The sequence below is a fragment of the Megachile rotundata genome, chromosome 2, assembly GCF_050947335.1.
Source record: "Megachile rotundata isolate GNS110a chromosome 2, iyMegRotu1, whole genome shotgun sequence".
NCBI classification, from domain to species: Eukaryota; Metazoa; Arthropoda; class Insecta; order Hymenoptera; family Megachilidae; genus Megachile; species Megachile rotundata.
The window spans coordinates 15183086-15196529 of record NC_134984.1 but is presented as its reverse complement, the minus strand read 5'-3'; the positions used below and the strand labels follow the sequence as shown (position 1 = coordinate 15196529).

Below are 13444 nucleotides of genomic sequence, written 5' to 3'. Positions count from 1 at the left end.
GAAAAAAAGCGTCGTAGGTGTTAGAAACGAGTCCATTTTTCGAACCGTGCGAGATAAGAATTCCATTTCAACCGTGGCAATAGTTTTCTGTGCACGTCGTAAATTTTGGCGTTGGTCAACGACGAAAACAAAAGAGAAGAGATCGAATGGCGATCTGCCAGACGACGTGTCACAGCATCTTTCATCGATCTCGAACTCTTTGATTGCCAAGTTAACGCGTTAACGCAGTGAGATTGGACCTTTAACTCCAGAGAATTACTGCGTCAGCCATTTTCTTAATAACAATAGAAGTCACTTTCAACTTAGAAAGTTAAGTTGTGTTTTGTATGTTGTTTTTTCTAGACGTTTAGACAGCTAGGTGTAGGTTGGACAGGTGTTTAGACTCTATGTAGGATTTTGCTAAAATATTATTAGGTTATTTCTATGGCACCTTGGTTTCTACAGTTCTTTTAAGATGTGTAGGTTATCTTTGAGATGTATCTAAAGTATTGAGTCTCTGTAAAATCTAGGATTATTCTAAGTTATCTTTGATATATCTCTTAAATATTCTCAGGGTGTCTATAAAATATTTCTTGGATTAGGTTATCTTTCTAGTATGAAGAGCTCTCAAAAATATCCTTGGAGAGTGGGTTAGGGAGTGCGTCCCTACATTTCTAAGGTTGCTTACCCATATTTTTGCATCTAATGTCACATCTTGAAGACCTCTGAACATCCTTAGAAATATCAGAACATCCTCAGAAATATCAAATATCCTCAGAAATTAAAATATCCTCCAAATGTCCCTAAGTTACCTATCGTCACATCCAAACACCCCTTTCATTCCCTAAATTTTTCCAGAATTTATTTCCCAAAGATGGTTCATGGCGTCGCCGATTCATTTTAAACGAATAGAGTCAATTCGCGCAGCAAAATAGTTTATCAGAAACGGCTGGAAATACACATAGGTAGCGATACTCCCACAGCGTGACGCTCGTTTCCCGTATTTGTTCTGCAAGTTCTCCGCGAACGGCGTATCCTTGCATCCAGCATCTGCATCCAATAACGGCCACGCACGTTACGTTACGGTTGCGACCAATTCAAATTGGAAGTATGTATATACGCATTATACAGGATTGAGGTCTTCATCGAATTTCGATAATTCGTGGCGGTCGGATTCTCTTTCGAGAGACTCCTTTAAAGAGCAAGGCTAACGCGGGGGATGCGGTGACGTAAGACGAAGACTCGCGAGCAAGGATTATCAACCTTGGGCAATTTTTCATTTAACCACCTTGTCGAAAGCTAAATAGAATCGTAAGGTTCGTGAACTTAGACTGGGATTTTTGAGAGAAAAATTGTAGGTTGATACAATTAACTACACGTTGTATAATTTCCTAGTTAGAGTTGTTATTCAGGACTGACTTTTTTGATGTAACAAGGCAATTGTGAATGTTAAGATTTTTAGTGCAATGTTAAAGGAAAATGTTAGATACAATGAACGATTTTTTTGTACATTCTTTGATTATAATTAAAATTGTATGCAGATTATAATTAAAATTGTATAGAAAATTGAGGTGTGAAAATAGAAATACAGTTTGCCATGTGTGAACTTTTGTTTGCGTTATAAGTGACGTGGTGTTATAAAGCAGAGAGTGTATGATGCCACTTTTTCTTAGAAAATGGCGTAGGTTTATACACCTCACTAAAAACGACCATAAGACTTGTACAATCATAAGGAACCTTAAATAGAATATTTGAACCAATATATAACTAAGAAAAAGAAAAGCAATAGTATAAAAATATGTTGAATTTCGTAAATGATTTATTGATGTAGTAGTTGAGGCGCCATTATTTTTAAAATTGCTCTATGATGTAGATCTCTGTAATACCGGCCTGAGATACGGTCGATATTCATTGGAACGGTCGCGAAATCACCGGCCGATGTCGCCGTTGGATTAAGAGAAAATGGTCGATGAAGGCGCGTTAACGATTTATGTCATACACGAATTCGAAGGTGTACAAATACTTTTGAAATTAAGATTGTATTCTACATTGTATCAAGATTATATCAAGATTGCATCAAGATCGTATTCTCATATTTATCTTGCTTCAGAATTTCAATGACCACTCTCAAGTATATTTTAATACGTAATGGACACCTACACAGTCTTTTATTTTATTTCATTCTTTCCTCGTTTATTGTATCAATCTCTTATATTATGCATTTTAAAATTGTACCCTGACATAACATAAAAGTCCTCAAATATAGCTCCAAATATTATATTCTTGAACATAATCCCAAGTAATACACAGTCCCTTTATGGATAAAAAAAATAAAAGCTTGCAAAAGTCTAAACATTACTAATAAATGAAACAAAGTAATATTTATTATTTAGTTAAACCTGTCCCTTCAATAAATAGTAAAACATCCCCAACATCTCGCAATTATTACGACTATCAATCAAAGCTAAACTTGAAACTGTAATCTTAAAAAAATTTGAGAAGTCTAAGATGGTTAAATCTTGTCTCTTGACTTAAGTCCTGTCAACTGCACAGTTCAGAAAAGTATTATTCCGATTGTTTACGGTACTCAGGGATCTACTTGAGAGTAATCCTAGTAATGCTGTTAAGCATTTAGTGGTGCATGTCACAATTGTTCAGAGTCGGTTCGTAATACCACGGTGAGTCACTTGAACCAGTGTTCTGTGTTCTCGTTTCACTAGAGCACGTTGGAATCTTGAGCTTATCGACTCGTATGATTCTTTGTTTAAGTACCACGTAGCTATATTACGAGTGGTTTCGAAACTCCCATACTAGTTAAGTTTAAAGAATTCATGATTTTGGAATATTGAGATTTAGGGATTTTGTAAGTTTGGGACTTTGGGATTTGGAGACTTTGCATGTTTGGAATATTGAGATTTAGGGATTTTGGGGTTTGGAGACTTTGCAAGTTTGGAATATTGAGATTTAGGGACTTTGGGGTTTGGAGACTTTGCAAGTTTGAAATATTGGGATTTAGGGATTTTGGAATTTTAGGAGTTTGGGATTTAGGGATTTTGCAAGTTTGGGACTTTGGGATTTGGAGACTTTGCAAGTTTGGAATATTGAGATTTAGGGATTTTGAGATTTGGAGATTTTGCAAGTTTGGAATATTGAGATTTAGGGACTTTGGGATTTGGAGACTTTGCAAGTTTGGAATATTGAGATTTAGGGATTTTGGGATTTTGAGACTTTGCAAGTTTGGAATATTGGGATTTTGGAATTTTGGAATTTTGGAATTTTGGGAGTTTGGAATTTAAGGATTTTGCAAGTTTGGGATTTTGGGGTTTGGAGACTTTGCAAGTTTGGAATATTGGGATTTAGGGATTTTGAAAGTTTGGGACTTTAGAATTTAGGGATTTTGCAATTTTGGGACTTTGGGATTTGGAGACTTTGCAAGTTTGGAATATTGGAATTTAGGGATTTTGCAAGTTTGGGACTTTAGAATTTAAGGATTTTGCAATTTTGGGACTTTGGGATATAGGGATTTTGCAATTTTGGAATATTGGAATTTAGGGATTTTGTAATTTTGGGTCTTCCTGATTTAGGGGCTTCGCAAACTAGAAACTTAGGAATTTAGGAACTTTGCAAACTTGGAATACTGGGATTTAGATACTCTGCAATCTTGGAACTTATGGACTTAGTTACTCTGCAAACTTGGAACTTAGGGATGTTTCCAAACTTTGCAAACTTAGATCTTTGGAAGGTAGGGTCTTTGCAATCTTAGAACTTTGGAAGTTGGTAGCTTTGCAATTTTTGGTCTCCAAGACATAGAGTTCTCTGCAGTTTTAGAACTTCCAGATGTAAAGACCTTGCAGTCTTAACATTGTCTAAACTTTGAGATTTAGGGTCCTTAAAATTTTTTTAGAATATTGAGACTTGTTGACTTAGGAATTATGAGACTAGGAATTTTGAAACTTTTTGACTTCAAGCTTGTCTAATTTTGTAATTTTTATTTAGACATTTTTAAGAAGATAAGAAGATATTTTTCATCTATAAAATATCTAAAACTATAGGATTTAAGAATAGTTTAGATTCATTCATTTAGATTCAAAAGTTTAGATTCTAAAAATTTGCAACTTCACTGTACTTAAGCGAATTCCTATACTGCAAAAACTATGGGAAAGTATTTTGCACGATCTCGTTCCCATAATTATATTAACTCGATGAAGGAAATAACACGTTTAGCAAACGACAGGTGGAACGAGCAGAAATAAAGAAGAAATCATTAGAGGCATTCAAAGTACATCATAATCTACGGAGGATATACGATGCAGCTAAAATTACAAAATCGATGGACGAGGATTCGCAAACTTTTTGCTCTCGTAGGTCATATCGCTGTACCGTAAAGCTTCACCTACGAGACGTTGATTGATAAATGTGTTACAGGTTAGTGGAAAGAAGCTGAAGATCGCTTAGAATCTAGCTATACCAGCGGGCAATGATTTTTTGCTCGTGATGCCGTTACTCGCGGAAGCACGAACCACGATATACTCGCTTATGTGGTTGTCACAGTTTCCATGGAGCGATTCTTAAAGATTGTGCGAAAACGAAAATTAACTGTGTTGATGTCTTTTATATTGTTCATTATAGGAAATCTAGTGATTTTGCAGTTGTTTTGAGTAGGGACTAATGATTTATTGTCAGGAGTAGCTCATATGTAGTGTCTCATATGTAGACACATGTGTATTCATGCGTTGAAGTATATGTACATATGTATTTACAGATGGACATATGCATACACATGTATTTTGTACATTCAAGTGCACACATGTGTGTATTTATAAATTGAAATGTATGTACATGTGTGTTTATAATTTGTAACACATGTACATATGTATTTATACATATGTATTCATATGAACACATGGGTGTTTATAGAATGAAGTGCACATATATGTGTATTTATAAATAAAAGTATATGTAGACGTGTATTTATAAATTGAAATACATGTACATATGTATTTATAAATTATAACACATGCTCATATGTATTCATATATCAAAATATGAACACATGTGTGCTCATAAAATGAAGTGCACATATATGTGTATTTATAAATGAAAGTATATGTGGACGTGTATTTATAAATTGAAATACATGTACATGTGCATTTATAAATCATAATACATGTACATGTGTATTCATACATCAAATTATGAATACATGTGTGTTCATAAAATGAAGTGCACATACATATGTGTTTATAAATAGAAGCATATGTAGACGTGTATTTATAAATTGAAATACATGTACATGTGTATTTATAAATCGTAACACATGCACATATGTATTCATACATCAAAATATGAACACATGTACATATGTATTCATACATCAAAATATGGACACATGTGTGTTCATAAAATGAACTACACATGTGTGTATTTATAAATAGAAACCTATATAAACATGTATTTATAAGAAGTACATTCACACGTGTATTTATAAATTAAATTACGAATGCAGTGTATTTATAAACCAAAGTACAAGTACACATGTATTCATACATCAAAATACGAATACACATGTATTCATAAGGCGCGTGTATTTAATTAAACACACGTGAGGAATCCCAAGTTTCGCATGTTTTTTTTTATATTCTTTTATTTCAGCATCGTTCGCGCGTTCCTTCGATAATTAATGAATATGCGCGAATACTAGGCCGGTCTGTAATTTGCAATCGACCCCGCAACAGCATTTACCGATGCACGTAAACGCGACCGGACCTAAGTGTTCTCTCTTTACTTGTCCTACGCTTTTATTCCACAGCCATTAATTCCGATCCGCCGTGAACCAGTCGCCGCTCTGTTCAGGTAGCCTAGACCCCGTTACGCCATAAAACGGACAAAACGAGTGATCCAGATACAAATCATTTTTATCAGTTCTCAACGTTTCAATTGATGGGTTGTATACAGCGGATTATTATACTTTTATGGTGCATCGTGATTTATGGAATGTGGATCGATCATAGTTTGATGGACACGCGGGTGCAACACAGATGGAATCCTGAAATCACTACATCCCCAAATTACTTTTAAAACTACTTTTAGATATTTATATCCTCAATTTTCTATAGCCTCAAATTTCTAGATCCCAATTCCCACACTCTAAAATTCCCATTTCCCAAATTCTCATATCCCCAAATTCCCACGTTCCCAAATTCCAAGTTCCCAAATTCCCACGTTTCTAAATTTCCACATCCCCAAATCCCTACGTCTCCAAATTCTCACACCTCCAAATTCCCACATCCCCAAATTCCTACATCCTCAAATTCCCACATCTCCAAATTCTCACATCCCCAAATTCCCACATCCCCAAATTCCCACATCCCTAAATTCCCACATCCCCGAATTCGCACATCCCCGAATTCCCACATCCCCAAATTCCTACATCCCCAAATTCCCACATCCCCAAATTCCAACATCCTCAAATTCCCACATCTCCAAATTCCCACATCCCCAAATTCCCACATCCCCAAATTCTCACACCTCCAAATTCCCACATCCCCAAATTCCCACATCCCCAAATTCCCACATCCCCAAATTCCCATATCCCCAAATTCACACATCCCCGAATTCCCACATCTCCAAATTCCCACATCCCCGAATTCCCACATCCCCAAATTCCCACATTCCCAAATTTTCACATCCCCAAATTCCCAACCCTCCAAATCCCTAACTCCCTAAAATCTCTATACTCTCCAATTCCTATAACCCCAAATTCCCAAACCCCCAAAATCCTACACCCCGAAATTCCCATATTCCCAAAATTCTTAAACACCCAAATCCACACCTACTACAAATCCTCACACCTCCAAATTTCCAATTCCCCAAATCCTCATCTCTCCACATCCCAAACTCATCAAATCTTCCTCCCTTCCTAAACTATAAACCCCCCTCACTCTTTTCCCTTCACAAACTTATTTTTCTTCCATAAACCTAGAACGACCAGATATTTTCCCGTCGATCTGTTACACAGTCCGCATCTATTTCCGGATTAACACAATTTTTATGCGTCCCCGCAAGGCAGAAACAGCCTCGAACGCGATTTTACGCGCGGATCGGCGCCTGGAAAATCCAGAACGCCAACGAGTCGAAGAAGAAAAAAACGTTGCATAAGTTGTCGCGAAGAGCGACACGTATTGCTTTCCTTTCATAAACATCGGCCGCAAACGCGGCAAAGAAGAGCAACAAGATTTTTCTCGGTAGTTCTCTTCGATCGTTGTTTCACCGGTCGATCGGGTAGCCTCTCTCCGTGACACAGATAATCGAAGAGCAAACCGTCGCGTCGTTTCGACGGATATCCTCGACTTGATCTCACCATTTCGGGCAAAAAGGTCGATAGGCGCGTAAGGCCCCGTTCACCGTACGGTTAGACCTCTCTGTATACGAGTATGTGTATATGAAGATGGCGGGGGCGTTGTGACAGGACCTTGTCGCGGCCCACACACAGGGCTGTAGCTTCGAGATTCCACGAAAAACTCCTTGTCGCGTTCGTTCTTTCGAAACAATTCTAGTGGCGAACTTATGAACGTATTTCTACCTTTTTTGGTACATTAATTAGTCTACAAGTTTATTTAGTAATTGCTTATTTTCCATTTTCACTTTTAGCTTGATGTCTGGAGAGATGGGACTTTGAGGTTAGGTTACTTTGGTTGATTTCTTTGTATAAGTTGTGTGGCTGTATTAAAATTATTGTATATGTACATCTATGATACATCTATGTACATCTATGATTTGATATGTACATCTATAACAAAATTGATGATACTAGACGACTTGTATGTCTATACCAAAATTGATGGTACTATAAGACTTGTACAGCTGTAGCAAAATTGATGGTACTGTGGGATGTGACTATCAAACTTGATGATACTAGACTTGTACGTCTATAGCAAAAATGATGGTACAATACCACTTGAACAGCTATAGCAAACTTGATGGTACTGTAGGATGTGACTGTATCAAACTTGATGATACTAGACGACTTGTACGTCTATAGCAAAATTGATGATACTAGACGACTTGTATGTCTATAGCAAAAATGATGGTACAATACGACTTGAACAGCTATAGCAAACTTGATGGTACTGTAGGATGTGACTGTATCAAACTTGATGATACTAGACGACTTGTACGTCTATAGCAAAATTGATGATACTAGACGACTTCTATGTCTACAGCAAAAATGATGGTACTATAAAACTTGAACAGCTATAGCAAACTTGATGGTACTGTAGGATGTGACTGTATCAAACTTGATGATACTAGACGACTTGTACGTCTATAGCAAAATTGATGATACTAGACGACATGTATGTCTATAGCAAAAATGATGGTACTATAAAACTTGAACAGCTATAGCAAACTTGATGGTACTGTAGGATGTGACTGTATCAAACTTGATGATACTAGACGACTTGTACGTCTATTGCAAAATTGATTATACTCGACGACTTGTATGTCTATAGCAAAAATGATGGTACTATAAAACTTGAACAGCTATAGCAAACTTGATGGTACTGTAGGATGTGACTGTATCAAACTTGATGATACTAGACGACTTGTACGTCTATAGCAAAATTGATGATACTAGACGACTTCTATGTCTATAGCAAAAATGATGGTACTATAAAACTTGAACAGCTATAGCAAACTTGATGGTACTGTAGGATGTGACTGTATCAAACTTGATGATACTAGACGACTTGTACGTCTATAGCAAAATTGATGATACTAGACGACTTCTATGTCTATAGCAAAAATGATGGTACTATAAAACTTGAACAGCTATAGCAAACTTGATGGTACTGTAGGATGTGACTGTATCAAACTTGATGATACTAGACGACTTGTACGTCTATAGCAAAATTGATGATACTAGACGACTTCTATGTCTATAGCAAAAATGATGGTACTATAAAACTTGAACAGTTATAGCAAAATTGATGGTACTGTAGTATGTGACTGTATCAAACTTGATGATACTAGACTTGTACTTCTAAAGCAGAAATGATGGTACTATAAAACTTGTACAGCCATAGCAAAATTGATGGTACTGTAGGATGTGACTGTATCAAACTTGATGATACTAGACTTCTACTTCTATAGCAAAAATGATGGTACTATAAAACTTGTACAGCCATAGCAAAATTGATGGTACTGTAGTATGTGACTGTATCAAACTTGATGATACTAGACTTGTACTTCTAAAGCAGAAATGATGGTACTATAAAACTTGTACAGCCATAGCAAAATTGATGGTACTGTAGAATGTGGCTGTATAAAAATTAATAGTACTGTGTGACTTATACAACAGTAGCAAAATTGTACTTCACGACTTGTATGTCTCTATAAAAATTAATTGTATTATTTGTCTTAGCAGATTGCATAAAAATGAAGAGTATTATATGACTCACATGACTTGTGCTTTATGATTTATACAATCGTATAAAAATTAGTGTTATACAACTCTTATGACAACCTCTTATTTTAAATTTTTATGGTGTACGTCTTTTTTGAACCACCCTGTAGAGAACGTAAACAGAATGCACCGGTAAAGTAAAATGCTTAGAAATGGGCGTCAATTTCCTTGAATCATCAAACAATTTCGTTTCACATCGAGAAGTCGAGGTAAAAGTGCGAACAGCATTGAAAACAGAGCACCAGAAAGAGAGAGAAGGATAAGAAATCATACGATGCAACGAAAAGAGAGAAACGTATCGTTTATGTAGGCTAAAGCCTGTGCACGATCGATTTCACGAACGATCTTCCTTTGCTATATGTGTATATGTATATACGCATAAACGTGAAATCAAGGCCGTCGTTTTAATGCATCCTCTTCGATAGTCGACGGAAACTCTCGCTTCCTCCTACGAGGATCCTTTGAAAAAGTCGGTCGAACGTCGCGATAATTAAATATCCTTCGTTCTCATGGAACGTCTACCGATATGCAGGCGATCAGGTATGCTTCAAGATCGTATGATTGCGACTTTTGAAAAATTGATACTGTACCTTTGTGAGTTTCTGGAAATTTGGGATTGCAAAGTGTGGTATATGGAAGTTAATTTGTAAGAATGAGAAAGGATAAGTTGAGCTAAGGTGTGATGTAGTAAGGGACTGAGACAGTGTGTATTTACTGGGACAGTGTTGTGGGAAATTGATAAATTAATAGGTTGGGTCTAATAATGAAAATTGAAAAATTCAATTCAATTGTAGAATTGAAAATTGGAAATTGTTAAGGTAGCTTGGAATGATAGGAAATTAAAAACTTGGAAAATTAGTGGATTGAGTAATTGAAGAATTGAAGAATTGATGAAATCGATGAAATTGAAGAATTGAAGAATTGAAGAATTGCAGAATTGAGAAATTGGGAAATTGAGAAACTGGAAAATTGAGAAACTGAGAAATTGAGAAACTGGAAAATTGAGAAATTGAGAAACTGGAAAATTGGGAAATTGGAAAATTGGGCAATTGGGCAATTGGGCAATTGGGAAATTAGGAAATTGGGTGATTGGATGATTAGGTGATTAGGTGATTAGGAAATTGGGAAATTGGGAAATTGGGAAATTGGGAAATTAGGAAATTGGATGATTGGGTGATTGGGAAATTGGGAAATTGGGAAATTGGGAAATTGGGAAATTGGGAAATTAGGAAATTGGGTGATTGGATGATTGGGTGATTGGGTAATTAGGTGATTAGGAAATTGGGAAATTGGGAAATTGAGAAATTGAGAAATTGAGAAATTGAGAAATTGAGAAATTGAGAAATTGAGAAATTGAGAAATTAAGGAACTGGAAAATTGGGAAATTGGGAAATTAGGAAATTGGGGGATTGGATGATTGGGTGATTAGGAAATTGGGAAATTGAGAAATTGGGAAATTGGGAAATTGGGAAATTGAGAAATTAGGTAATTGGGAAATTGGGAAATTAATAAATCGAAAAATCGAAAAATCGAAAAATTGAAATTTGAAAAGTGGGAACAAAAAAGTTATGAAATTAAAGAATCACAAAATGTCGAATAGTCAAGTGTTCCCAAAAACCCGTTCAAAAGTCATCCATTCGCATCGATTTACGATCGAAGTGGCAGCGGTGTACCATAAATCTCGACCACTTGTAAATTATAACCGTTATAAAGTAATCGGTGAAGGATACAGCTCCGTTTCATTGTCTTCGACCGTAACGAGACCGTTACCACCCTCGTTTAACTCGAATTATCTTGTCTCATTAAACAAGGATCGACCAGTAACAAGGAACTGCTACTTCCGTCGATTTTACGGCGCAAGTGAACCGCAAAACGTTTTCATTTTCGTGACAGGGCTTCGTTTGTCCGTCCTTGTAAAACAGCAGGTTTTCGTTGTTCCCTTATTTTGTACCGTGAATCATCGAGTAGGTTCATTCTCCTGGACCCGGTCAGGTGACGACAACACCTCGGATGGAATTTCCAGGAAGACAAACGTTTTTCCCCCTTTCTTCATCATCGTCCACTTCACATTTCCGAGGACCACATGACTCAAACCTGCCTACGCGCAATCGAGTTTTTTACGATGATTTTGATAAGTTTTTATTTCTTTTCGGAACATTCTTTTCTTTCATCTATCACCCTATTATCAGCCTCCACTTCCCAATCGAATTAGGATCGATCCCCAGTCGTTAAACATCCGCTAAAACCTCATTAAGTTGCAAAACATAGTCGATAGAAAGGCGAAATAACGGCTAAGCATCACGAACAACCGATCATTGGCGTAACTAGGATTTTTGTCTAATCCAGATCACTTAACTTCATTAACAACTACCAGACATCAAATTTGCAAATTTCCGACCTGAAAAATTAATATTCTGAAAATTGCGAATTCTCCTGTTTGGAACTTCGGGGTCCAGGAAGTTTAGGACAGTCCCCATTTTTAAGGGTTGCCAACTCCCATTTACGCCAATGGTTAGACGTAGAAAATGATCCGATTCAAAGCGTCGATCGTTCGGAAGAAACGACTATAATTACACAGACTCTAGAAATCGAACTGCTCGAACGTCCAATAAAGGATAATCGAGACGGGCTACATTGTACAGTTTCCAGCGTCGTTTCACTATAATTTCTTGCTTCCGATTGCGGCGAATTGCAATTACGTAACTACCTCGTCATCTTGTGGCAGTGGAACTGCTCTTATGTTCCCTTCAAAGATGCGAACGGAGAAAAGAAACCAACGTTCGTTTATAGACATAATTATTCCATACTTTATTACACATTTGGTTGAACAGAGAGTAATGCATTTAATTGCTTCCGTGTGCAGTTAATATAAGCTTCTTCAGCGATGTTTGTAAAAGAGTATAACTCGCATGCCGCAGGATGAACCCTGGGTACTAAAACGCCGATTGGTTAACGTGAAAGGCCTTCATACATATTTTCGGCATGAGCAAACATTTACAGCGATTGCACCAATCGGGAAAACTAGGCTTCCCGAAACTCATCTTGTGGGTTAAAATGCTATATGTAAGAAAATATGGCGCGAAAAGCGGTTTGAAAGTTCTGAGTTTGGCGTAATTAGGTGTGATAGGGAAGTGCTTAGTTCCGTCGTTCATGGATGCTGTTGCAGCAAAGTCAATGAGTCAAAATTACAAGGAAATGTTTGTGGTTTCACGATATCGAGTTTCAAAGCATCTTCGCATCCTTGGTATAGGAAAATGCACTACAATGGACGCGAAGATCAAAAGAGGTTATCTCTTGCTTCTGCGAGAATGGAAGTAACAGAGGTAAGCATTCTACTCCATCTTTTCTATAAGGGAATTCGATCAGACCGTAATAGACACCAAGGACTTTATTCTTGATACAAGGATCAGACAGTTCCTAAGCGGTAATCTCTTCACCCTGGTCAAAACATGGAACCTACATCTCAAGTATCTTTAGAAATGCATCATATACGCTGATGACAAGATGAGATCTCAGAGACATTTTGGTTATTTCCGATGTGGACGACCGGTACCAAGTGTTCTCCAAAGCAAGAATATTTCATTTCAAGCAATCTTTCTAGTTTCCCATGTGAATTTTTTCTAGTCTCCCATGTGTCGAAGTCGTGCAGAAATGTACAACGATAGGATCGAGATGATGGAAGAGGCCGTTTATCCAGTAGTCCCAGAATCCCGGTGAACTCGAGCGAGGTCTCACGTGGACGTTGTCGCGTCTGGTCTTGCCGAAGAGAAGAAGGACGCTGAGTAGCCGGATTAACGGGAGAATCGAGTGGTCCGCCTCACCTCAGGGAGGACCAGGAGGCCGGAGGACAGCGAAGAAGGCGGCGGTGTGTTAGGTGGCGGTGCAAAGAGGCGAGGAGAGCGGTGTAACGAAGGAGGTTGTCTCGGAGGGGGAGCTCGAAGAAAGAGGAGGAAAAGGGGGAGGGGAGAAACACGCTCTCCTCCGGTGCACACTCTCGTGGTG

The 13444-nt window shown here is 37.4% G+C and overlaps 1 protein-coding gene across 4 annotated transcripts in view; it reads left to right on the top strand.

Annotated features, from left to right (window-relative positions):
- The window catches only part of Lmpt (four and a half LIM domains protein limpet), a 145868-nt gene that overhangs the window by 24027 nt on the left and 108397 nt on the right, over positions 1–13444 (top strand). The gene's annotated exons all lie outside the window — the stretch shown is intronic.